Source organism: Pinus tabuliformis, chromosome 1_1 (genome assembly GCF_031772625.1).
Source record: "Pinus tabuliformis cultivar Carrire ecotype Pingquan chromosome 1_1, CPIR1, whole genome shotgun sequence".
Taxonomy (NCBI): Eukaryota; Viridiplantae; Streptophyta; class Pinopsida; order Pinales; family Pinaceae; genus Pinus; species Pinus tabuliformis.
Window position 1 is genome coordinate 742,608,756 of NC_142297.1, and position 27,789 is coordinate 742,636,544.

Consider the following 27,789-nt stretch of genomic DNA (forward strand, 5'->3'; position numbering starts at 1 on the left):
CTGGGCATATACGGAAGATGTGCGCATATACGGAAGATGTGCGCATATACGGAAACTGGGCATATACGGAAAATGTGGGCATATACGGAAAAAGTGGGTATATACGGAAGATGTGCGCATATACGGAAACTGGGCATATACGGAAAATGTGGGCATATACGGAAACTGGGCATATACGAAAGATGTGTGCATATACGGAAGATGTGCGCATATACGGAAACTGAGCGTATACGAAAGATGTGCGCATATACGGAAACTGGGCATATACGGAAGATGTGGGCATATACGGAAACTGGGCATATACGGAAGATGTGCGCATATACGGAAACTGGGCATATACGGAAGATGTGCGCATATACGGAAACTGGGCATATACGGAAGATGTGTGCATATACGGAAACTGGGCATATACGGAAGATGTGCGCATATACGAAAACTGGGCATATACGAAAGATGTGCGCATATACAGAAACTGGGCATATACGGAAGATGTGCGCATATACGGAAACTGGGCATATACGGAAGATGTGCGCATATACGGAAACTGGGCATATACGGAAAATGTGGGCATATACGGAAACTGGGCATATACGAAAGATGTGTGCATATACGGAAGATGTGCGCATATACGGAAACTGGGCATATACGGAAGATGTGCGCATATACGGAAACTGGGCATATACGGAAGATGTGCGCATATACGGAAACTGGGCATATATGAAAGATGTGTGCATATACGGAAGATGTGCGCATATACGGAAACTGGGCGTATACGGAAGATGTGCGCATATACGGAAACTGGGCATATACGGAAGATGTGCGCATATACGGAAACTGGGCGTATACGGAAGATGTGCGCATATACGGAAACTGGGCATATACGGAAGATGTGCGCATATACGGAAACTGGGCATATACGAAAGATGTGTGCATATACGGAAGATGTGCGCATATACGGAAACTGGGCATATACGGAAGATGTGCGCATATACAGAAACTAGGCATATACGGAAAATGTGGGCATATACGGAAACTGAGCATATACGAAAGATGTGTGCATATACGGAAGATGTGCGCATATACGGAAACTGGGCGTATACGGAAGATGTGCGCATATACGGAAACTGGGCGTATACGGAAGATGTGCGCATATACGGAAATTGGGCGTATACGGAAGATGTGCGCATATACGGAAACTGGGCGTATACGGAAGATGTGCGCATATACGGAAACTGGGCATATACGGAAGATGTGCCCATATACGGAAACTGGGCATATACGGAAGATGTGCGCATATACGGAAGATGTGCGCATATACGGAAACTGGGCATATACGGAAGATGTGCGCATATACGGAAACTGGGCATATACGGAAAATGTGGGCATATACGGAAGATGTGCGCATATACGGAAACTGGGCGTATACGGAAGATGTGCGCATATAAGGAAACTGGGCATATACGGAATATACGGAAACTGGGCGTATACGGAAGATGTGCGCATATACGGAAGATGTGCGCATATACGGAGACTGGGCATATACAGAAGATGTGCGCATATACGGAGACTGGGCATATACGGAAGATGTGCGCATATACGGAAAATGTGCGCATATACGGAAGATGTGCGCATATACGGAAACTGGGCATATATGGAAGATGTGTGCATATACGGAACCTGGGCATATACGGAAGATGTGCGCATATACGGAAACTGTGCATATACGGAAGATGTGTGCATATACGGAACCTGGACATATACGGAATATGTGCGCATATACGGAAATTGGGCATATACAGAAGATGTGCGCATATACGGAAACTGGGCATATACGGAAGATGTGCGCATATACGGAAGATGTGTGCATATACGGAGACTAGGCATATACGAAAGATGTGCGCATATACGGAGACTGGGCATATACGGAAGATGTGCGCATATACGGAAACTGGGCATATACGAAAAATGTGGGCATATACGGAAACTGAGCATATACGAAAGATGTGTGCATATACGGAAGATGTGTGCATATACGGAAACTGGGCGTATACGGAAGATGTGCGCATATACGGAAACTTGGCATATACGGAAGATGTGCGCATATACGGAAACTGGGCATTTACGGAAGATGTGCGCATATACGGAAACTGGGCATATACGGAAGATGTGCGCATATACGGAAGATGTGCGCATATACGGAGACTGGGCATATACAGAAGATGTGCGCATATACAGAAACTGGGCATATACGAAAGATGTGCGCATATACGGAAGATGTGTGCATATATGGAAGATGTGCGCATATACGAAAACTGGGCATATACGGAAGATGTGCGCATATACGGAAACTGGGCATATACGGAAGATGTGCGTATATACGGAAACTGAGCATATACGGAAGATGTGCGCATATACGGAAACTGGGCATATACGGAAGATATGTGCATATACGGAAGATGTGCGCATATACAGAAACTGTGCATATACGGAAGATGTGCGCATATACGGAAACTGGGCATATACGGAAGATGTGCGCATATACGGATGATGTGCGCATATACGAAAACTAGGCATATACGGAAGATGTGCGCATATACGGAAACTGGGCATATACGGAAAATGTGGGCATATACGGAAACTGGGCATATACGAAAGATGTGTGCATATACGAAAGATGTGCGCATATACGGAAACTGGGCGTATATGGAAGATGTGCGCATATACAGAAACTGGGCATATACGGAAGATGTGCGCATATACAAAAACTGGGCGTATACGGAAGATGTGCGCATATACGGAAACTGGGCATATACGGAAGATGTGCGCATATACGGAAGATGTGCGCATATACGGAGACTGGGCATATACAGAAGATGTGCGCATATACGGAAACTGGGCATATACGGAAGATGTGCGCATATACGGAAGATGTGTGCATATACGGAGCCTGGGCATATACGGAAGATGTGCGCATATACGGAAACTGGGCATATACGGAAGATGTGTGCATATATGGAACCTGGGCATATACGGAAGATGTGCACATATACGGAAACTGTGCATATACGGAAGATGTGTGCATATACGGAACCTGGACATATACGGAATATGTGCGCATATACGGAAATTGGGCATATACGGAAACTGGGCATATACGGAAGATGTGCGTATATACAGAAACTGGGCATATACGGAAGATGTGTGCATATACGGAAGATGTGTGCATATACAGAGACTCGGCATATACGGAAGATGTGCGCATATACGGAAATTGGGCATATACGGAAGATGTGCGCATATACGGAAACTGGGCATATACGGAAGATGTGGGCATATACGGAAACTGGGCATATACGGAAGATGTGCGCATATACGGAAACTGGGCATATACGGAAGATGTGCGCATATACGGAAACTGGGCATTTACGGAAGATGTGCGCATATACGGAAGATGTGCGCATATACGGAAACTGGGCATTGTTCGTATCTTGATTTGAATGTGGAAAATCTCTGTATGATTCCCTTGGACCTTGTTTCCAACATTTTTCAACCATGCACGACGAACATGCCACACACATAATAATACTTTGCACTTGATCGTAGACCTGCAATAACATAATTTTTAGTGAGATTATACATTAACAATATTTTTTATGCCTCTTGTAAAAATAATAAACACATCACCTCAATGCTTCAATTTCTGCAGTAGCATCATCTGTGATGAAGGCAAGAACATGCCAATCTGGTCGCTCTTTGTTTCCAATTGCAAGTAAGGCCAACATCCATTTAGAAAGATCAGCTATAGTATTGCGTGATGATATCACCCAAGCTATTGGAACCCCATTGTGATGCTCGTCGAAAACCATTAAGGTGTAAAGTTGATACTGCATTACAAAAAATGTGCATAATTATATTTATATAAGATACATGCATATATATGAGGTTAAATAAATAAATCGGATTTAGGATAAGTATGTACTCACCCCGTACTTATTTGTACTAAAGGTTGAATCCATTGGGATAATATTATTGTGAGAGTATTTCAGCATCATTGAACACATCCACTTTGTTTGTATGCCTATGATAAAAGGGATATTTTCAACAAGATCATTGAACACATGCGCATATCTTCCGTAATCCTATGAGTTTCGAAGTGAAACTCGAATTTGGTCTATTTCCAAAACGTTTGACACACTACCAACCTTCTTGACTTGTTCAATGAGGAAAACTATAGTGATGTAGGAACACTTCTTTCCATTTTACTTGATCATAGAAATAAAATATTGAAATGTCTCAATTAATCTCTTTTTTGAAGATTCGATAGATTTCAGTGGTCATCATCATCATCATATATATAATTTTTCATGGTTTAAATTGCATTTTTGAATGTATAAATGGATTCAACTCTTTGAAAATCCTTTTGAGCACTAGGATTACATAGATTACACAAAGTAAATTTACAATTTAACAAGTTTTTGATAAATCAATCTCAAATGACCCAAAAAAATACCCGAAAAAGAGCTAAAACATAGAATAGTGGTAATACTAAAAATGTTTTAACCAAAATAAATTATATTTTCAATTATTGAAATATTTTAACCGAAATTTTTTATTTTTCAAGGTGTTTTATATGATAAATACATATATATTTTAAATATATGTAATATGTATATATTTGACATTGAAATATATACTTCATAAGTTCATTAAAATATTTGTTATAAATTCTATTTTCCATGTCAAAATGTTTTTGCAATCTTGATTATTAGTAAATAATTTTTGAAATAAACATCAAATCACTCAACTCTCCATATTGAAATATTTAATTTATAACCTCTATATATATATATATATCTTGGTTGTGTTATCAATATTTTTTAAATGCCAGAAATTTAAAATTAAACAAAATACATAGATCTCTAATTATTCTAGGAAATAACTAAATTTTTTATTCTCATTTACTACATTTTTCAAGTTCAAATATTTTTTATACATATTTTTTTTTCGACTTTATTTATCTACATGTATAAAGCTGATAATGCAGATATTAAGATAGTTTATTCAAGTTTTATATTGGAATATTTTTAAAGAATGTAAGAATTATGCATTTTACACACACATATATATGACACTTTCTTTTTGTAAAATTGATACAAATTATGTTATTTCACATGAACATCTAAATATTTTGTTTTTGGTTAAGAGTGAGCGAAATATTTTTACTACATCTCTTTCATATAGGGTTGTAATATTAACAACAAACTTAGCTAAAAGAGAGTGAGATTATTGATGTTTTTAATTAAAACTTTTAAAATTGATATAATATTATGTTATTTCACATGAGCATCCAAATATTTTATTTTTTTGTTAAGAGTGAGTAAAATATTTTTACTATATCTCTTTCATATGGGGTTGTGATATCAACAACAAACTTAGCTAAGAGAGAGTGAGATTATTGATGTTTTTTAATGTTTTTAATTAAAACTAACCAAATATGTATAATTTTTTTTTGTTTTTAATTACGTCCAACATTGTTTATTATTTAGAATAAATATATATATACTTTTCTTGCTGAGAAAAAATTATACCTCTATCGTAGTATGAGCCTCTTTGCACAACTATTATATCATTATATTGACTTTGAGTTGTGTTTTTAATTAACCGTATTCCTTGAAAATTGTAGAGCTTACCTTAGATAATATATAAAAAGTAAAAGCAAATCTTCTTAATATTTTTTTTTGTAAATTTGACAGTTATACATCTTCATCATGTCCAATATATTAATTTAACACGGCGGGTAATTGAAGCAGTGTTTTAACATAGCACTTGATCATCGTTTAGCCAAGATGAGTAAACCAAATCTTCTTAAATTTTAGTGGAGTTGTAAATTGGAAAAAAAAAATATTCAAAATTAACATTACATCGATTTATTTATTTCAATTTAATATTACGTATATGCCAATCACTTGTTTATGTAATTTTTTTATTGCCAGCCTATACTATTCATTTTTTATAAAACAATGTTTTAAAGAAAAGACTTGAATATCAAAACCAAAATTCACAGTTTGGAGGTTTGAAATTAATGGAATTCACATTTTTGGATTCCAAATACATACTTTTATCCATCGATATTTCCACTCTCAAAACCAAAATTCACAGTTTGGAGGTTTGAAATTAATGGAATTCACATTTTTGGATTCCAAATACATACTTTTATCCATCGATATTTCCACTCTCAAAAATCAATATTTCACTTTAGAATATTAACCATCTCAAAATTATAAAATACAACTTTTAACTTTATACTTCCTTACTATTTCAATTGTAATTTTATTTCGGTAATCTTAATATTCTCTCTTCTCCAATCACACCCTTAACCCCATAAAACAAAAAAAAATCAATAAAGGTTAAAGAGGTTAAATAACAAGTACATGTTTATTAAATGGGTTGATTCTCACATGTAAAATATATGGAATATGAACATAAATGAATCGGATTTCTAAGTGAAAAATCAATCCCCTTTATTTAATTATTAGATAATTCAATTAAATTAATTAATTAGTTACTTAGCTATTTAATAATGATTTATTGATTTATAATTTACTTTAAACTAATTAGTAAATTATTATTAATAGTAAATTATTATTATTATTATTATTAATAGTGAGTAAATTACAAATAGTACTAATTAATTGAAAAGAAATAATAATAATTAACAATAACTTGTAATTATTTATTAAGACAAAATATTTTCTTCTACAAGTTTATATCAGCTTGTCTTGCATAGTTTATTATGATAATTTTATCACAAAAATAGTGAATATATCCATTTAAAATAGAAAAGTAAGAAATTTTCCAAGTCTTTATTTTGAAAAACTCAATTTAGTTAAAGTAAAAAAATTCTAGATCCATTAAATAATTCCATTTTTAATAAAACATGTAGTTAATAATAAAATCAATTCCATTATATCAACTACATTCAATAAATAAACCTTTGTTTTGCATGGTTCCATTTTGATTAAACAACCTTACATGGCCATTAATTTCAACAACTAGCTTTTTTGGTTTATCTACATCAACCACCTCAATATCCCTCAATCTAGAGTGGAAGTGTACACTATGCCATAAAGTTGGAATACACATTTACTAAAATTGAATACTTTATACAATAAATTACCTAATAGGCATGAAACTCCCATATAAGTCTTCATCTCTCCATAACAAACACACTAAATATTAAACCATCTTTGGAGTCACTTGGTTTAGCTATATTTAATTTTATTTGTTTATTTTGTTTTTTAAGCTTTTAGATATAAGTTAGTTTTTTTTTTAATCTTTATCGTTTCTTTGATGGTTTTTTTTTTTTATATTTTTGTTTCCCTCTCTTTTAATATTTTGTTTTCTTTTTTTCTTTATTCTTCCTTCCACCTATCTTTAGTTTTAGGTTTTTCTGTTTTATATATTTCTTAATTTTCTCTCCTTCTCCTTGTTTTCTTGTGCTTACATGCTTTCTTTGAATTAGTTATATCCCTCTCCCATTCATATCATATATTTATATTTTATCTAATTTTTAAATGATTTATTATGAAAAAAAAAAATTATTTATATATATGAATTCTAAACCCTTTTATCTATGAAGATTGATTGTCTTATCTATTCAATCTAGAGATTCAAAACAACCTTTTCTCCTAAAATGAACCATCTCATCAATTCAAAATAATAACTAGTAATATGGGTTATCTTCAAACTCTCTTACAAAAAAAATACTAAATGATAATAATGTTTTGAAACTTAAGACCATTGATAATAAAAATACTAAATGATAATAATGTTTTGAAACTTAAGACCATTATAAATTTTAATAAGTTCAAAAATCTATTTACCTATAAAATTGTTCAAGCGAGAAAGAGATGAAAATGCAAATGCAAATGCGCTAAGTGTCGATGAATGAATGGTAATATTTAACAATTCAGAATACTGAAATATATGTTAAGACTTCAAAGGAAAATGAAGTTTAATACAATCATAATATCAAATGAAAATAAAATTTAATCCAATCATAATAGCATTTGAAAACAAACATCAAAAACTGGTATGTAAAACAATTCACACCTGTGCATTTATAGAGAAACTTGTTCACCTGGCAGAATACTATTAAAAATGTAAATGCACAAAATGCAAACTAGTGAACAGCGGTATTCAACTTAAAGAATGTAATTGCACATAATGCAAATTAATGAACTGTAGCATTCAATTCCAAGAATGTAAATGCACAAAATGCAAGTTAGTGAACAACACATTATTCAACCTTAAAAGTTCAAGATGTGTTAAGACCTAAAACCAAAACAAAGAATAAGGTGTCAAGACATCAAACCAAAAAGTATAAATTAAACAAATGTTTTGAGACGGCTTAAACCTTGATAACTAGTGTATCAATTAAAAAGAATCTCAAACTTTGATACGTAGGAACTCCATAAATAATTTATGGATCCATCTCCACATGCGCTGCTTAACGTGACAAAGAACTATGAAAATGCAAATGCAGAAAACAAAACACGAAATAATGAGCACCAAGATTTAACCATGAAAAATATTAAATCAAAAGATAGTTAACTTGAACCATAACGATTTCTTGAAACATGAAATAGACTTGAGTAGAGTCCTCATAAACTTCATAAACAACTTCAAAAATCCATCTCCTCCTGATCTGGTCGACGTGACAAAACCTACGAAAATGGAAATGCACCAAATGCAGACTACGGAGCAGCAGTATTTAACCATTGATAATACTTTAAGCATCATTGATACTTAGCTTCTGAGAGCTACCAATGAGTTTATACATAGCATATTTTGACTGCCTCAACCGTTCAACTTTGTTATTGAGATTCTTTCTCTGAGTAGCTATTACTGGAATTTCTTCATGCACCTGCTCCATCATATTTAAACATGGCTTATCCACATGCTTTACAATCTCGGCGACAATGTCGCTTTCAACCAACTTTTGCACCATGAACCGCAGGTGGAGTGGAATCTGGTCAGCCAGCCTCAGCCTTACCACATTCCAATAAGGAATAAGGCTAATCTTGAAGTCGAAGGCCGCCTCGAGGTCGCCACTGCTGATGTTTGACACTTTGTCCAATTTAATTTCTCCAATGCCTTCAATGCAATGCATCCTTCTCTACCTGCGTCTTGGATGTGTGTAATCAATCTTTTGGACAATATCAAGAAGGCACTTACATGTTCCCATTACATATTCCCATTGCTTGAATCTGCATTAATTTTTCTGCCAATATGGGTATTCCAACCATTGATTTATCAATGCTGGAAAGATGAGGATCTGTTCTAAACATATCACTTTTACTTCGTCTTGCTTCTGCTTTAGATTCAATCCCTACTCTATTCCGCACACAAATATAACCGTGACCAATATTAATAGCGTCCCTTGTCTCTTTCTTCAAAAAACCCTCAGGAACTCTGTGAACTTTTGTTACAACGGCCAAGGTTCTTTTCATCTTGTGGGTAAACATCCTGAGGCATTTTTATGGACTCACAGGTCGGAAAATCAACAGTCGCGGACAGCTCATTAAGTATGATGCTCTCCTTGGGAGTAATGTATTGTTTGATTATATTTGCTATCTGTTCATAAATATCTCTTGGCCGCCCATGCACAACAACCCTTGTTATCCCGGATAGATCAACCATGGTCAAATCTGGAGCATTCGTCTTCTTGACATGAAGTGTGACTTGCATATCACTTATACCCTTGTGGCTTCCTACAATCTCTTCCGTAACAGTATCCAGCGTTTGTTTAATCTCTGCTTCTAAAATTTTCCTCCTTTTTCTATCGTATTCAGTCACAATCTCACATTCCATCCCTCCTGCTTGCGGCTTTGTAATATCATAATAAGCGGGAGTCTCGTACAAAACCCTTACCCCTTTCGCTCTCTTTGGCATCTCAAACGCTGTGACCCTGATGTTCGCTCTCTTTGGCATGACAGACGATGCTGAAGCACCAACTCCAGATTTCATTTCAAAATTTTCGCGCGCACCTCCAGTTTGAAATATTTGGGGCGATATAGAATTTGAAATCCTAACGCATTCAATACAAATGGTGAGGCCTGTCTTGTCCGCTAGTTGGTTTCACATTCGGGAGTCAGAGCCGCAGAATTGCCGGGATCTGATGGGAGGCTGCGGGTGGCTGCGGGTAGCGTCGCCGGGGGTTTCGATGGGCAGCCGAAGATGGTGGTCGCCGTGCTCTGTGAGGCTGTCAGAGGGGTACCTCCATAGCATTAACTTTGCTATGGAGGTGGAAATAGGAATTGCCTCCAAGTTTGATCGGTGCAAGTACAAGGGAACACGATTTAGAGATGAAATGATGTCATCTGGGGCAAAGGGCTAACCAGCCTGTCATAGGGCATTAAATGCCTGGGTATGTATATGCTCTATAACAAAATAACACACAGTGTTTACTTTTAATTTATGTAGCCACTAAAGACTCTATGTTAATTTGTTATAGAGCATGCATATACCTGAGCATTTAATGCCCTATGGCAAGCTGGTTAACCCTTGCCGTCATCTGGGTAATATGGATTCCCAATCTCTGACTGAAACCGCGAAACTTTCAATGAAAAATTCAACGTTGGTCTTTGGATACTCAAACACGCGTCTCCATGACTCAAATTCGTTGATTGATTGGATAATGAAATTAATTAATTTTAATAATTATCATTTTTTTAATATCAATTTCAATTTAGTTTTTTGCTTTTATTTTTTCCAAAGTCTTTCTTTAATCCAAGTTAAAGTAAAAAAATAGATTAAATTGATACCGAAAGACGCGGCTCGATTACTGGAACCGCTAAACTTTCAAAAAAAATTCAACGTTGCGTGGGGCTCAGTCAAATTTGTTTATGGATTGGATAACGAAAAAATAAATTAATTTTAATGGTTATCAATTAATTTTTTTAATTTCAAATTCAATTTTAATTTAGGTTTTTTCTTTTATTTTTTCCAAAGTCAGGTAAAGTAAAGATATTTTTTTTATTAAATAAATTTAATCGAAATGAATACCGCGTCGTTATTACTGGAAATTCGAAACCTTAAAAAAAAATTCAACATTGCTTAGGGCTCACTCAAATTTGTTGATGGATTGGATAATGAAATTAATTAATTTCAATGGTTATATTTTCCTTCGTACAAATTAAAGTAAAGAATATTTTTAATTTAATTTAAATGTTTTATATTTTTGGATATATATTTTAATGAGTTTTATTGGAATTCAAAAAATATTTTAATAATGAGTTTAAATAGTTCAATTTATATAAATTAAGTATTTTGAAATTTTTTAATGATTCTAAATCCTATTCATCCTCTTTTAATCACTTTTTAATTTTGCCCATGCATTTAACTTATAATTAATAATTAATTTGAATTAATTATTGAAACAGAAAAGCAATTAGAAATTTCATAATAAAAATTCATTCAAATATTAAAACAAAAATATAATAAATAAAAGATGAAATTAATTACAACTAATATTTTGATAATGTTGGTATCTTACTTTTTGACTAAATAATAATTAATTCGAATTAATTATAAGAAGATAAAGTAAAAGAAGAAACAATAATAAAAATCCATGAAAATATTAAAAAAAAACTAAATAATTACAACCCATCATTAGATAATGTTTGGTCTTTTACTTTTGATAAAATAATTTAGATTTTAATTAAGGTTCAGATGTTTTACTAAATTCAGATGTTTTCTGAAGTAAAAAATTTATTGTATAATTATTTAATGTCAAACGAATATTTTGTAAGTTTTATAATTAAAAAACGAGATTTATTATAAATTTTGAAAAAATTTATAAATTTAAATTTAAAATAATAATAATTAATTTTATTAATTAGATAGGAATATGTGGGAAAATATTATTTATGTTAAGCATGTCACTTGAATATGTATTAAATATGTATTGTTTTTTTACAGAGTTAGTATATTTGTTATGTGTTGTATGATTAATAAATTTATAATGATTACAAAATTTATAAGGATAATTGAGATTGTGAAAATGTTTTGTTTTTATTTATTTATTTAGGTAATGTGAGTTTATATGTAGTGATGAGTGATTAACAATGATGGTAATGTGAGTCGATAAATCATGTTTAAAATATCAAATAAATTAAACATTTGTGTGGAACGTAGATGTGGGTCACAATTTTCACTACGGGCTTGGGGTGAGCAAACACTCTTCACACCAGCCAATCCCCTTGCTTCGTTTTCGTCGTCCTCTTGCTAGTTAAAATCTTACACATGGAAAAGTCGCGAGCAAGGTGATAAACTTCAGTTCAATCCACTACAGGGATCGGCGTCCATTCAGGTTCAATCGCCAGTCAAAGAAGGTGTTGACGCCGCTGAGAGGGTCTGCAACTTGACATAGTTCTGAAATTGTGTGATGCTTTCCCTCGCTCGCTCTTGCAAAGCGGATCTGGCAAAAAAGGAGTAACAACTTTGGCATGGACAAGGATTATTTGTTTTAGTTATTATAAAACACAGACAACTTGTTGCCTACTTTTGTGCGTTTGAGCTGAGGGCTTTCATGAATTTGTTTCACTCCTGTAGGCTGAGTGGTTTGTGAGGTGTCTGATTCTTTGGGTACATATTCAATTTTGATTTTATCAAGCTCTCGGTTGAATCGTGAACAATTATCAGCAATTGTGGCTTCTGATTTTTTTTAGAATGGGAGGGAATTCATCCTGGACGTCGTCTAACATGAGCATGGTGGAGCTTGGATATGACATACGCATAGTAGTAGCCATTGTTATTCTCATTTTTGTCATTAAGTTGATCTACTACCCATATAGCCGCATCTAGGGCCGAACAAATGTAAGTGAACAACTAAAAACCCTATTCTAGAGTGACGAAATTTCCTGTGAACATTCCCCATTACATGCGTTTATTGCTCGCCTCCACTCCATTCCTTTAATCAGGAGGAGTTCTCTGCTCCATTTCTATGATCTGGGGGAATCCCTTTCTCTGATCCAGGGAAATCCATAAAGTCAAGAGTATTTTGTGTACCAACTCTCATGAGAAATTGGATCCCCCTAAGACTGGGGGATTTGTTGTACCCCATTCCAACTAGAGGTGCATTTTGTTGCATAGTTACTATGGGGGGAAAAATTCACCACCTCTTCTTCGTGACTATCGAAAGTGTATCCATCTTCAAAATATATCAAACCAGCTGGAAGCTCCTCTACTTTTAATCTAGTGTAGCCCCACCTGTTCAATACTCTAAGTTGGTCAAGACCACAAAGCCCTATTATATTCTTCAAGGCAGGATAACCCCTCAAATCCAGAGTTGTTAGCATTGTTGGAAATGCTCCAACCTCTTCCAGATTATTACAACACCAGATCACAAGATGTTGAAGGTTGATACTTCTGTGGAGTATAGTTCTAACTCTTCGAGCTGAAGGATGCCTTTGTCACTCAAAGACTCCAATCCATGAACCCTTTTAAATGGTAGTTTCCTTAAAGGACATGAGTGTACCCTTAAAACATTCAGCTTCTTCATGTTCAATACTAGCGGGTGGTAATTAGTGTATCCCACATTTCGATATGTTCAACTCAGTCAACTCATTCAACAACCCCATTGGTAATTAGTGTATCCACATTTCGATATGAAACACTAAAATTTCATGCATCCTTGGAGCCACAATTTCTTCCAACTCTTAGACAACCAAGCGAAGGTGGAAGCACTTTCAGTAAAGGGCCTTCTAATCCCATAACTTCCAAATTGCTTAGGCATACAACATCCATCATCGACTTTTCCTCCTTTAAGTAAGTATCCGACAAATTTAACCTTTCTAACAATTGTTGCTGCCCAACTTGGGGAGACAACAATTGCATTTGAAGACAACCTGAAAAATCTAAGCATACTTAAAAGCAAAAATGAACTCAACAGGAACATAGAAAGGTGCAGGAATTAAAGAATGTAAAATGTGAAGAAACATCAAGAGAATAAAATAAAATATCTTTACAATTGTAAGCCTATCACCATTCAATGTCATCAGAATATACGTTAAGAAACTAAAAAATAACATCATTTTGATTATTTACAAACCTATCAATAAAAACTACCCAGCGCCAAAAAGTGAAAAACTTCAAGACCAGAAAACGTTCAGATAGCCAGTCCCCATGAATAAATATCAAAGGATGGATTGTCAATCCTTAGGTGCAAGCCATTTGTATCCACTTGTCTCATATTCAAGAAATTCTCCCAAGATCTGTCAAGGGTGAACCAGTCCAACATTTGCAATAGTTGTGTTTGCTTTCTTATCAAGCAATATACCCATTGTATTCAAATCTCTGTGCAAAATCCCATGGTAAATCAAGAAGAAAATCCCTTCGGCTATATCAATGGCAATGTGAGGAACATCTCTTAGTTGAAGCTTCTTTCTCCTTTGAATCAATTCATCAAGAGAACCCCCTTCCATGAATTTTGTAATAGTGCATATTCCATGTGTGTCATCTACACAAATTCCATAGAAGGGTAGAATGTTTCTGTGCCCACAAGTCATGAGCTCCAAGATATCTCTTCTGAACTCTACCTCCTAAGAGTTACTTTTCTCACACCCTCTCAGTTTTCTTAGAGCAACCTTTTTACCCTTGAATAATGTTGAAGTTATTTTCTCCAATAATTCAACCTCTTCAAGGTTGGCAAGCCATTTATCTAGCTCTTCTTTGCTAGAATAAATTTCCTGCCATTCATCTACTTCAACTTGGACAAAAGAACCCACATGAGGCATTTCAGGTAACCTGTGAGGAGGTCGATGATTTGGGCAGTCCTAGCTAAACTCAAATTCCTTTGAGGGTGAATCCTTTGTTCTTTCCCCTCCCTATTTTCGTGTGCTTCCATCATCAACTGATGCACTTCTTGAAGCCTAACAAGAGAATCTCTCTCTTCACACCCACATAGACCAAATGTGAGCTTCATTATTTTAGGTTTCTTAACTGTTGATTTAAGGGCACTTTCAATATTTGTTTTGGAGCACATATCGTAACTACAATAAATTGTTATGATCCCTAATGTGAAGTTTTTTTTCTCAAAGAGTTGCATTTCCTTGAAGAAGATGCCAACATTTTCAAGTGCACAGTTCACAGCAGGCCAGGAAATAATGGAATTACAAGAAAATGTGATCTTGAAGAGGAAAATCTCATCATCAGAGAATGTAGAGTTAGGCTTCGGGGATTCACATGCATCAGTAGGTGGAGCTTTAATACTGCCCACTTCCTGTATTATAAATGTAGTATGGTATTCTATTGCTTACTCTATCAAACGAATGTGAATAAATACTTCCTTCATATCAAATTTAGCTTGAGCATAGCTACCACATCCAAATCCAGAAATACAAAACGATAATAAGGAAAACACAATTTAGATATTGAGATAATAGTAGAAAGAAAATACATATGTTAAAAACAAAGCCTAGGATGTCAACCAAAAGTTAAAGCAATTATAAAAATTGAAGATTTGCCTAAAATCGATACCAAAGAGGGAATTTGAAAAATTAAGAGAGAAGGACCAAACATATAATATACAAACAAAAAATTGAAGAGTCAGATATTAACTTTAAAATCATAAAACAAGGTGCTTTAAAGGTCAAAGAAACAAAAATAATTGTAGATTCATGAGCTCCAAGATATCTCTTCTGAACTCTACCCCATAGGAGCTACTTTTCTCACACCCTCTCAGTTTTCTCAGAGCAACCTTTTTACCCTTGTATGTACCCTTGAATTGTGTTGAAGTTATTTGCTCCAAAAATTCGACCTCTTCAAGGTTGGCAAGCCATTTATCTAGCTCTTCTTTTCCAGAAGAAATTTTTTGCCATTCATCTACTTCAACTTGGACAAAAGAACCCAGATGAGGCATTTTAGGTACCCTGTGAGGGGGTCGCTTATTTAGGAAGTCCTAGCTAAACTCAAATTCCTTTGAGGGTGAATCCTTCGTTGCTTCCCCTCCCTATATTCGTGTGCTTCCATCATCAAATGTTGCACTTGTTAAAGCCTAACCAAGGGAATCTCGCTCTTCACACCCACATAGGCATGTGAGCTTCATTATTTTACGTTTCTTAACTGTTGATTTAAGGGAACTTTCAATATTTGTTTTGGAGTACTTATCGTGACTGCAATGAATGGTTATGGTCCCCAATGTGAAGTTTTTTTTCTCAAATAGTTCTATTTACTTGAAGGAGATGCCAACATTTTCAAGTGCACAATTCACAACAGGCCGGGAAATAATGGAATTACAAGCAAATGTGATCTTGAAGAGGCAAAGATCATCATCAGAGAATGCATGGTTAGACTTCGGGGATTCACATGCCTTCAGTAGGTGGATATTTAGTACTACCCACTTTCTATATTATAACTGCATGATGGTCTTCTGTTGCTTGCTCTACCAAACGAATGTGAATAAATACTTCCTTCATATCAAATTCAGCTTGAGCATAGCTACTACATCCAAATCCAGAAATACAAAACAATAGTAAGGAAAACACAATTCACATTTTGAGATAAAAGTAGAAAGCAAACACAGATGTTAAAAAAAAGTGCAAGACCTCTACCAAAAGTTAAAACAATTATAAAAATTGCTGATTTGCCTAAAATCGATACCAAAGTGGGAATTTGAAATTTTAAGAGAGAAGGACCAAACAGAGAATATACAAAAAAAATTGAAGAGTCGAATATTAACCTTAAAATTATAAAACAAGGTACTTTAGAGGTCAAAGAACCAACAATAATTGCATATTTATGTAGATACGAACACCAATTGAAAATCTAGCAAACCTTAATCCATATGCTTGTCCAACATTTTTTTTTAAATGATTGAAAGAACACACCCCAAGGGGATGAACCACATAGAGTGTATTTCCTTTGGCTTAGGTATTGGGTCTGAGGGGAAACTGTAGGTTTTAACCCTGTACAGAAATTACCTGCATACAAATTCTTAAACAAAGAAAATAAAAAATGCGAGAGCATAACACAAATAACACATATGCACAGATATTTCCCCTGGATCCCAAAACCGGGACTACCAGCTTGATTTTTCATTATATTCCTTTCAATGTTACAATACATATTTATACATGCCAAAGCATCCAATACCATGGACCGAAAAACCATAGGTAGGTTCGCCCAACCTAATATAGGGTCCAAAAAAAAAATTCCCGGGGCGCTGCCCCGAACCCCGTAGAGGGGGGCTACCCGCCCCCCTCAAACCCCCCGGTTCACTACGTAGGTTAGTCGTGGAAAGAATATAACACAACCCAACAATCTCCCACTTGTTGTTTTCTTTCCACAGGGGGCCACAGGAGAGCTTAGTCATTCTTCCAGCCCTGAGATGCCCATTGCTTCTCTACACCAAGAGAACTTCTCAGAGCTCACAGATTTTGTCAATGCATCTGCAGTATTCTTCAAAGTGTCCACCTTTACCAGCAACACCTTTTTTTCTTCTATCATATCCCTCACAAAGTGATACTGAACATCAATGTGCTTTGTCTTTGAATGATAAGCAGGGTTATTTGCCAAGAAAATTGCACTTTGGCTGTCACAGTCTATTCTTATAGCTCCTTGTACTAACCCCATACTTGAACACAATCTCTGCAACCAAACTGCTTCCTTGCTTGCATGAGTGGCTGCCATGTATTCTGCCTCTGTAGTTGATAGTGCCACTACAGATTGTTTCTTACTCATCCAACTGACTGCACCTCCAAATAGGTTAAACACATACCCACTTGTAGATCTTCTCTGATCCAGATCTCCAGCCTAGTCTGCATCAACAAAGCCATGAATATCCAACACTCTGTCCAATCCTGGTCTTCCTTGGTAGCACAAACCATAATCACTAGTGCCACACAAATACCTAAAAACCCACTTCACTGCTGTCTAGTGCTCCTTCCCTGGTTTTGACATAAACCTGCTCAATACTCCCACTGCATGTGCAATGTCTGGTCTAGTACAGACCATTGCATACATCAGGCTACCGACTGCACTTGCATATGGAACACGGGACATGTCCTCTTCCTCTTCTTGTGTCTTGGGACATTGTTCAACAGATAACCTCACACCTACAGGGATAGGAACCTTCACCGATTTACTATCCTGAATATTAAACCTCTGTAGTATTGTCTCGACATACTTCCTCTGGTTTAACCAGAGCTTCCTCTTTGCCCAATCTCTTTTAATTTCCATGCCCAAAATATAGTTTGCAGCACCAAGATCTTTCATGTCGAATTTGGAGGACAATTGGGTCTTCAAATCCTGGATAATTTCTTTGTCATTTCCAACCAGCAACATATCATCCACATACAAGACCAGATAAATAACACGGTCACCAATTAATTTAAAATACACACAATGATCTGCTTTGCTTCTAGTGAAGCCAAGTCCCCGTATAAATGTATCAAAGTTTTGATACCACATCCTTGGTGACTGTCTTAACCCATACAGAGACTTCTTTAACTTGCATACCAGTTCTTTCTTACCCTTCACCATAAAGCCTTCAGGTTGCTTCATGTAGATTTCCTCTTCCAAATCCCCGTGAAGAAATGTTGTCTTCACATCCATTTGTTCCACCTCAAAATCAAAAGCAGCAGCAACAGATAAAAGTAATCTAATAGAAGTTACCTTGGCAACAGGAGAAAAAATATCACCAAAATCAATTCCCGGCACCTGGGAATAACCTTTTGCTACCAACCGAGCTTTGTATTTCTCCACCTTTCCTTATGCATTTGTCTTCTTCTTGAACACCCATGTGCTGCCAATGGGTTTCCTTCCAGCCGGCAACTCCACCAGATCCCAAGCCTCATTTTTGTGCAAAGATGCCATTTCATCAACCATGGCCTCTTTCCAGAGTTTTCCATCCTCTGAATCCACTGCTTCCTTCACAGTTCTGGGATCATCATCAGTAACAGACAAAGAAAAATTTGAACAGAAATTAGATGGACTATACCTTTCTGGCTGTCTTCTTTCTCAAACTGATCTTCTCACAGCCGGACTTTCTGGCTCTTCATCTTCTGATTCCTCCTCTGCTACAAAGTCTGATTCTTCCTCCTTTAGTTCAAACTCTATCTTCACAAGTTCCTTTGGTTGGACTTCATGTTTAATAACATATTTCACCTCTCTAAACACCACATCCCAACTGTACACAACTTTCCGTGTGACTGGGTTCCAAAGCTTATAACCCTTTAAACCATCTTTATACCTAATAAAGATGCACTTTTCAGATTTACTATCCAACTTGGTTCGTTTCTCCTTTGGAACATGTACATATGCAACACATCCAAATACCCCAGATGTGAAAGAGAGGGTTTCTTACCAGTCCATACTTCTTGTGGAGTCTTATCCTCCAACACTGATGAAGGTGACCTGTTGACCAGGTAACATGCAGTATCCACCACTTCTGCCCAGAATTCCTATCCTAACCCGATACCACTGAGCATGCTTCTTGTCCTTTCCATCAATGTCTTGTTCATTCTTTCTGTGACTCCATTTTGCTGAGGTGTATATGGAGTAGTCTTCTGTCGTGCTATACCACACTTCTTACAGAATTCTTCAAATTCCTTGCTACAAAACTCTCCACCATTGTCTGTCCTCAGCACCTTTATCTTCTTCTCTGTCTGATTTCCACCAAAGCCTTAAATTCTTTAAACCTGTCAAAGACTTCAGATTTCTTCTTAAGGAAATATATCCATGTATTCCTTGAGAAGTCATCTATAAATGATACATAGTACACAGACTTACTCAGTGATGGAACCTTCACAGGTCCAAACACATCACTTTGCACAAGCTCTAATATCTGTTTCGTCCTCTTACCACCAGAGGGGAAACTCACTCGATTCTGCTTCCCATATACACAATTTTCACAGAAATCAAAATCCAGAGAGCTATTATTCATACCTTCTACCATACCTTTACCATGAAGTATTCAAAGGCCCTTCTCTCCAATATGTCCAAGCCTTTGATGCCACAACATGGTCTTCTCTCCAGAGACCACTAGATTTTCTACTCCATTTTCAGGAACCATAGAACTATTGCACCCATCAACAACAGTGCTACCTTGCAGCTTGTACAGAGTTCCAATCCGAACTCCCCGCATCAATATCAGTGCTCCTCGAACCATCTTGCAGGTATCTTTCTCGAACACTGTCTTTACACCTGCATCATCCAACTTGCTTACAAAAATCAGATTTTTGGCCAATGCAGGAATATGTAGAACACCCGGAAGTGTTCTAACCCTTCCACCTTGCAACTTCAACTTTACTTTTCCGTGACCAATGATTCTAGCCTTCCTATCATCTCCTAAGAAGACATCACCACCATCGTATTTCTCATACTCGCAGAACCACTCTCTATGGGGAGTAAAGTGAAAGGATGCACCTGAGTCAATCAACCATGCCTCATGATCTACATGTGTACTTGAAGAAGCCAAGTACACATCCCCACCTTCATCTGAGGTGGTTTTCGCCTCTGCAGAAGGAGCATCATCAGATCCCTTTCCTTTATCAGGAGCTTTAGATTTACAGTCCCTCCTGAAGTGCCCTTCCTTTCCGCATTTCTAGCACACCACCTTTGTAGGTTTTCCTGGAGATTTAGATCTCCCACTCGATGACTTATTTTTGTTTCTGTTTAGGCACCATCCTCCTACAGACAAGGCATCACCATTCTGGCTCTCCATATTTTTCCGTCTCATCTCCTCCGTCAGCAAGGTTGAGACTATTTCATCAAACTGCAAAGCAGTTGCATTGCTACCTATTGCAATAACCAGACTATCCCACGAATTTGGTAGAGAACACAACAAACTGATGCACTTATCTTCATCTGAAATTTTAATCTCAACAGATGATAACTGACTTACCACAGTATTAAACGCATTCAGATGCTCTGTCACCAAGTCTCCATCTTTCATCCTTAGGTTATACAGCTTTTTTCGCAGGAACAGTTTATTCACCAGAGACTTAGATTGGTGCAAAGTCCCTAACTTGTCCCACAAAGTCTTCGCCGTAGCTTCCCCTGATACATTTAGCAATACTGAATCTGAGACACACAATCGTATTGTGCTCTTTGCCTTCCGATCCAACTTCTTCCATTCTTCATCGGTCACTCCCATTGGTTTAGTACCCGGATCTATCGCGATCCACTGATCTTTATCCACCAACAGATCCTCCATCTTGAGTTTCCACAACTCAAAACTCTGACCATTGAACTTCTCAATCTCTATCTTTCCACTGCTCGCCATCTTCTTTCACCACCAGAATCGATCTCGCATATCTCCCATTGAACAGGGTCTACTAGAGGCCCGAGCAAAAAACCCCTCAGCAACAAAGGCGTCCCCTTGAAGCCAAAACAACTCTGATACCAAATGTAGGTTTTAACCCTGTACAGAAATTACCTGCATACGAATTCTTAAACAAAGAAAATAAACAATGCGAGAGCATAACACATAAAACACATATGCACAGAGATTTTCCCCTGGATCCCAAAACCGGGACTACCGGCTTGATTTTTCATTATATTCCTTTCAATGTTACAATACATATTTATACATGCCGAAGCATCCAATAGCATGGACCGAAAAACCATCGCATCCAAAACCATGGATCAAAAAACCATAGGTAGGTTCGCCCAACCTAATATAGGGTCCAAAATTTTTTTTCCCGAGGCGCTACCCCGGACCCCGTAGAGGGGGGCTACCCGCCCCCCTCAAATCCCCCTGTGACCCACCCGCTGCGCAGTCAGCGCAACGAAGGGGGGGCTCCGCCCCCCTTCTAACCCCCCCAGTTCACTATGTAGGTTAGTCGTGGAAAGAATATAACACAACCCAACAGAAACTACTCTGCCAACATTGCAAGTGACATGCACTTGGTCTCAAACCTTTGAAAGCCATTCCATTTGGGTGAGGAAAAGCACAACAAGAATAAAACTCTCATGAATGGCTTAATACTTCGTCGACCTCGGCGGTAAGCCAAGGCCTCGTTGGTAATCCCAAAGAACATGAAGGGAAAAAAACTCTACATATTCATATTTTGAAACTGCGTCATATCATATCTTAATTTTTTGATGAATCTCATTGAGATATTCAATTTTCATGGTACATATCTCTAAGTAATTTTGTTTGCAATATGAATTTGTAATTTTCTTTAACGAGGGGTGCAACATTGCAGTATAAACAAATGCGCTACAGGTGTTGCATTTGCAAAAAACTGGAGATTCAAATAGAGAACAAGAACACCAATTGAAAAAGATCTAGAAAAGATGACACAAAATATCAAACATTTTCAACTTTATAAATCGGAATTTGAAAAAACACTACATCTCTTCACATATGTCATTAGGATGCCTTTACAATTTATAGCTATAGAGGAGGAATGTGATTTATAGAGTGCCCCATCTCAGTCAGAACACTATAAGAGAAGTTGCAAGAAGGTGAACTGCAATTATTGAAATTTATAACTTCCAAATCCAAAGTCTTGCCAGCTCAAAATAAAAATTACAAAAATTCTGAGAAATCATAGAAGACCAGAGTACCCACCTGAGAGGCATTCAACCAAATGCTTTCTGACATTGCTGGTGAGCTTCTCTGGGAGCTGGCTCCCAGGGTACAATTGCGTCTTATGTTGCTTGCTCTATCAAATGAATGTGAAGAAATACTTCCTTCATATCAAATTCAGCTTGGGCATAGCTACCACATCCAAATCCAGAAATACAAAACAATAGTAAGGAAAACACAATTCGCATTTTGAGATAAAAGTAGAAAGCAAGCACAGATGTTAAAAAAAAAGTCCAAGACCTCTACCAATAGTTAAAACAATTATAAAAATTGCAGATTTGCCTAAAATCGATACCAAAGTGGGAATTTGAAATTTTAAGAGAGAAGGACCAAACATAGAATATACAAAAAAAATGGAAGAGTCGAATATTAACTTTAAAATCATAAAATAAGGTACTTTAGAGGTCAAAGCACCAACAATAATTGCAGATTTACATAGATACAAACACCAATTGAAAATCTACCAAACCTTAATCCATATGCTCATCCAACATTTTTTTTAAATGATTTGAGGAACACACCCCAAGGGGATGAACCACATAGAGTGGATTTCCTTTGGCTTAGGTATTGGGTATGAGGGTAAACTACTCTGCCAACATTGCAGGTGACATGCGCTCGATCTCAACCCTTTGAAATTCATTCCATTTGGGTGAGGAAGAGCACAACAAGAATAAAACTCTCATGAATGGCTTAATACTTTGTCGACCTTAGTGGTAAGCCAAGGAATCGTTGGTAATCCTAAAGAACATGAAGGGAAAAAGACTCTACATATTCATATTTTGAAACCGTGTCATATCATATCTTAATTTTTTGGTGAATCTCATTGAGATATTCAATTTTCATGTTACATATCTCTAAGTAATTTTGTTTGAAATATGAATTTGTAATTTGCTTTGACAAGGGGTGCAATATTATAGTATAAACAAATGCACTACATGTGTTTCAGTTGCAAAAAATTGGAGATTTAGACAGAGAACAAGAACACCAATTGAAAAATATCAGGAAAAGATGACACCAAATATCAAACATTTGCAACTTTATAAATCGGAATTTGAAAAAACACTACATACCTTCACATATGTCATTAGGATGCCTTTACAATTTATGCCTATAGGGGAGGAAGGTGATTTATAGAGTGCCCCATCTCAGTCGGAACACTATAAGCGAAGTTGCAAGAAGGTGAAATGAAATTATTGAAATTTATAACTTCCCAATCCAAAGTCTTGCCAACTCAAAATAAAAATTACAAAAATTATGAGAAATCATAGAAGACCAGAGTACCCACTTAAGAGGCATTCAATCAAAATGCTTTCTAACATTGCTAGTGAGCTTCTCTGGGAGATAGCTCCCTGGGTACAGCTGCATCAAATTCTTGAGCATACTTCCGCAAACCATCTTCTTGCATTCGTTTTTGGATCCATCTCTGGATATGGTTTTAACATTCAAAATATTTTTTGGTGTGTTAATAGACCCTACTACGTTTTTCCCTAGTCTCTGCCATTTCACCTGCACAACATTAAAAATAATTGAATTGAAATACCATAGTAGCACGTAAAACTATCAAATTGGAAGGCATTTGTGAGCTAGACATAGGAAGGACAACTTGTTAGGTGAGCTAGTGGGTGTAGGGGCTGATGGTTCCCATACCACAACATGGTTCTTTCCACTACTTTTCCATTATTGTGAAATGGCCAACACAAGGTACATAATATTATAATGATATAGTAAGTTGTCCCAAAACAAAAAAAAAAAGTCGACCTGTAGATTTTACAGGCATTGCAGTAACCAACACAATAATAATAACAGTAGAATGTGCACAAAAGGAATAAAAGTTTTAATAACCTAAAATATCGTGAGATAAAGTGAGATAAGCTGAGCTTCAACATTTGCGCTACTTGTAGAGATGAAAATAAATAGAAGTGAGATATGCGGATTGATGCAAGACTGAAATTGAATGGTATGAATCAAATTGCAGTAGCCAAAGAAACAATAAATATACCAAAAATAGGTGGGGACCATGACTCCAAAATACCATAATGATGACGAGTTGCATAGAAATCCCAAAGAACTAGTTATTTATACTAACATAGCCAAAAACTGAAACCATGAATAATGAAAGAAGAAAAAAGGAACATAACACTCCACTTATATTACCTACCAACCATTCTGAAGTGGCCGATGCAAGATATATAACCATTATAATGATAGAGTAATGTTTAAAGCCTCCCCAAAAGGTTCAAACTGTAGTTTTTGTAGGTATTGCAGAAGCCAACACAACAATAATAACAGAAAAATAGACAATGAACACACAGTTGAATATCCGAAATTACAGTGTTATGAAGTTGAGATTCAATGTTTAGTCCACTGGCAGAAATGAAGAGTAAAAGAAGTGAAATATGTGGATTGGTACAAGATATGAGTTGAATGATATAAACCAGATTACCATAAAAATACAAAGTAACAATATATCCAAATATGAACTTTTTATACAACTTCAAATCATAAGGATGATGACTTTGATTTGCACAACTAATATGCACATTTGATACCCTTTCCAAAGCTTTGATGTTGGCAAGATTTACATGCTTTAGGAAGAAAGTATTTTGTAGGTGATTTGAAAGTACAATTCCAATTTTCAGCAATGAAACAAAGAAGTTCCACATATAAATTTTCCGACAGACCATTCACCCAATCAAATGAATTAATGCAACCAACATACCAATGATATGAAACATTTTCCACATTCAAGAACTTCAAGATATTAGAAAACTCAGGCTTATCAATGCAGGGATAGACTATTTTGTTTTCTCCAACCAAGAAAGCATTCGTTTGAATCTCCAAAATTGGTAGGGAATTTAATTCAACAGAGCAAAAAAAATGTTTAACATATTTAATTGACCAGACATTTTAAAAAATGTTAAGCTATGTTATTTCTAAATTTAAGAAATTTAAAAACCGAACCATAAATGTCTATATTGTTATACAAATATGTTTTTGAGTAGCTAGTTGGCTTATAGACTCCCAATTAAGTTGATTGATTCTCAAATATGGGTAGAGAATTTAATTGCCCCACATTTTATAAAAAAAAATGTTAAAATTATTAATTTGTGTTTATATATATATTCTACATTTAAGGAGATGTACATTTGTAGTGAGATTGTAGGATTTGAGTTGATGCCCAAGCCTCCTCCAACATATTACAAGAATCTTAGAAGTAGATTTGCAGATGTGTTAACCAAAAAACACATAAAGAAATGTGAGGAGTTTGGCAGGGTGATCAGTACTGCTCTTGCATATTTTAATTATTTATTGTTAATCAAACAATGTCTGCCCAACCCAACGCCACCATGTTCTTTTAATTATTTATTTTTACTTAAAAATACATTTTTTTAGAATGCTTTTCAATTGGGGCTTAGGGTGAGAAAACATTGTTCACCCTAGCCAATCCCCTTGCTTCATTTTCGTCGTCCTCTGGCCAATTAAAATCTTACACATGGAAAATTCATGAGTGAGGCAATAAACTTCGGTTCAATCCACTACAAGGATTGACGTATGTACAAGTTGAATCGTCAGTCGAAGAAGGTGTTGACGTTGTTGATAGGGTCTGCAACTTGACATAGTTCAGTGTAATTGCTTGTAACTACTGCCATTGCTACTCCTTGTTACAAGAAGGATGTAGGTGTCGATTGTTCACCAGCCCCTGTTGGAGTTTCTCAACACAAAACCCCCATTGAACTATATGGTGTGGCTAGGCCGAGGGGCCATGATTCTCACCACACGGTCTAATGACGGGCCTGTGAGGCCTGCCTTAGACCGATCTGCCACCACCATAGGTGGTGCAACAGTAGGTAAATGGTGGGGGAAGGATGGTGCCAGTGCCGTGGGTGCCGAAGAGGAGGAAGAAGTAGACAACGAGAAGGGATATGATGAGAACCAGAAGTTCGATGAATTTGAGGGCAACGATGTGGATTTGTTTTCCTTTGCCGAATACGATGAGGATGACAAGGAAGTTGATGTTGTCTGAGAGATAATTTATTAAGAATGGACTCTCGTGGTAAGGATTGGCGAGAGGAAAGGCTGAAACATAGGAGATTGAGAAGTACAAAGCCTCAAACCTGAAAATTACAAAGCAGTTTGCAGATCTTAAGAGGAAATTGTATACGCTCTCCACCGAGGAGTGGGACATCATACCAAAGATTGGGGATTATTCGCTTCGATAAATAAAAAAGAGGTTTGAGAGTTTGTTCCCATTCCGGATACATTGTTGGAGAATGCCAGGCAAGAGAAGGAGCATGTCACTGCATTGGATCCCAAAAACAAGGTTGCAGGTGGCACAGAGACACCATGGGCACAAACGTTGGTGACTCATCTCACAATTGTTGGAGAGGGGAGATATACTGTGTTGTCTTTGAAGCTCGATAAGCTCTCTAATTTAGTTTCAGGATTTACCGTCGTAGATCTTAATGGGTATCTGATTGATCTCAAGAGTATGAAGATTACCAGCGATGCAGATATTTTGGAAGTTAAAAAGGCCAGATTGTTGCTCAAGTCGGTTACTCATACTAACCCGAAGCATCCTCTTGGTTGGATTTTGGCAGCGAGGATAGAGGAGGTTGTAGGGAAGATACATGATGCACTACATTTGATTAAAAAGGTTGTGAAGAATGCCCAAAGAATGAAGATGTATGGTTGGAGGATTGCAAATTGGCGAGTCCAGATGAAGCCAAAGTTGTCATTGCGCGTGGTGTAAAGGTGATCCCCAATTTGGTGAAGTTGTGGATGTAAGCTTCAAAGATCGAACAAGATGGTGCGAACAAGAGTCGAGTGCTGAGGAAGGGGTTAGAGCATATTCTTGACTCTGTGAGGCTTTGGAAGGCTATGGTGGAGTTGGAAAATGAGGAGGATGCTCATATTTTGCTTCACAAGGCAGTGAAGTGTTGTCCACTACATGTTTCCTATGAACTTGTTAGAGTGCATAGAGATGACTTGTAAACTACGAAAACAACCAAGAATGGGAAGAATAGAACTGTGGAGTTGATTCATATACAATTAAAGCATCTCTAAGAAAAACAAATTTCTGAATTGAGAGGGAATGTGACCATGAAAATTGTTATTGGCATGGTCAACCATTCTATGAAATGAGAGATTGTTGAGAAGAGGAGAGACTCTACCTTGCAATTCCTTGGATGAAA

At 36.3% G+C, this 27,789-nt stretch overlaps 2 pseudogenes; one reads left to right on the forward strand and one right to left on the reverse strand.

Moving 5' to 3' along the window:
- Positions 1 to 9,178: 9,178 nt before the first annotated feature.
- Positions 9,179 to 14,798, reverse strand: LOC149216117 (putative dynamin-related protein 4A pseudogene; annotated as a pseudogene).
- Positions 14,799 to 15,122: 324 nt separating this feature from the next.
- Positions 15,123 to 27,589, forward strand: LOC149216118 (protein STABILIZED1 pseudogene; annotated as a pseudogene).
- Positions 27,590 to 27,789: the final 200 nt, after the last annotated feature.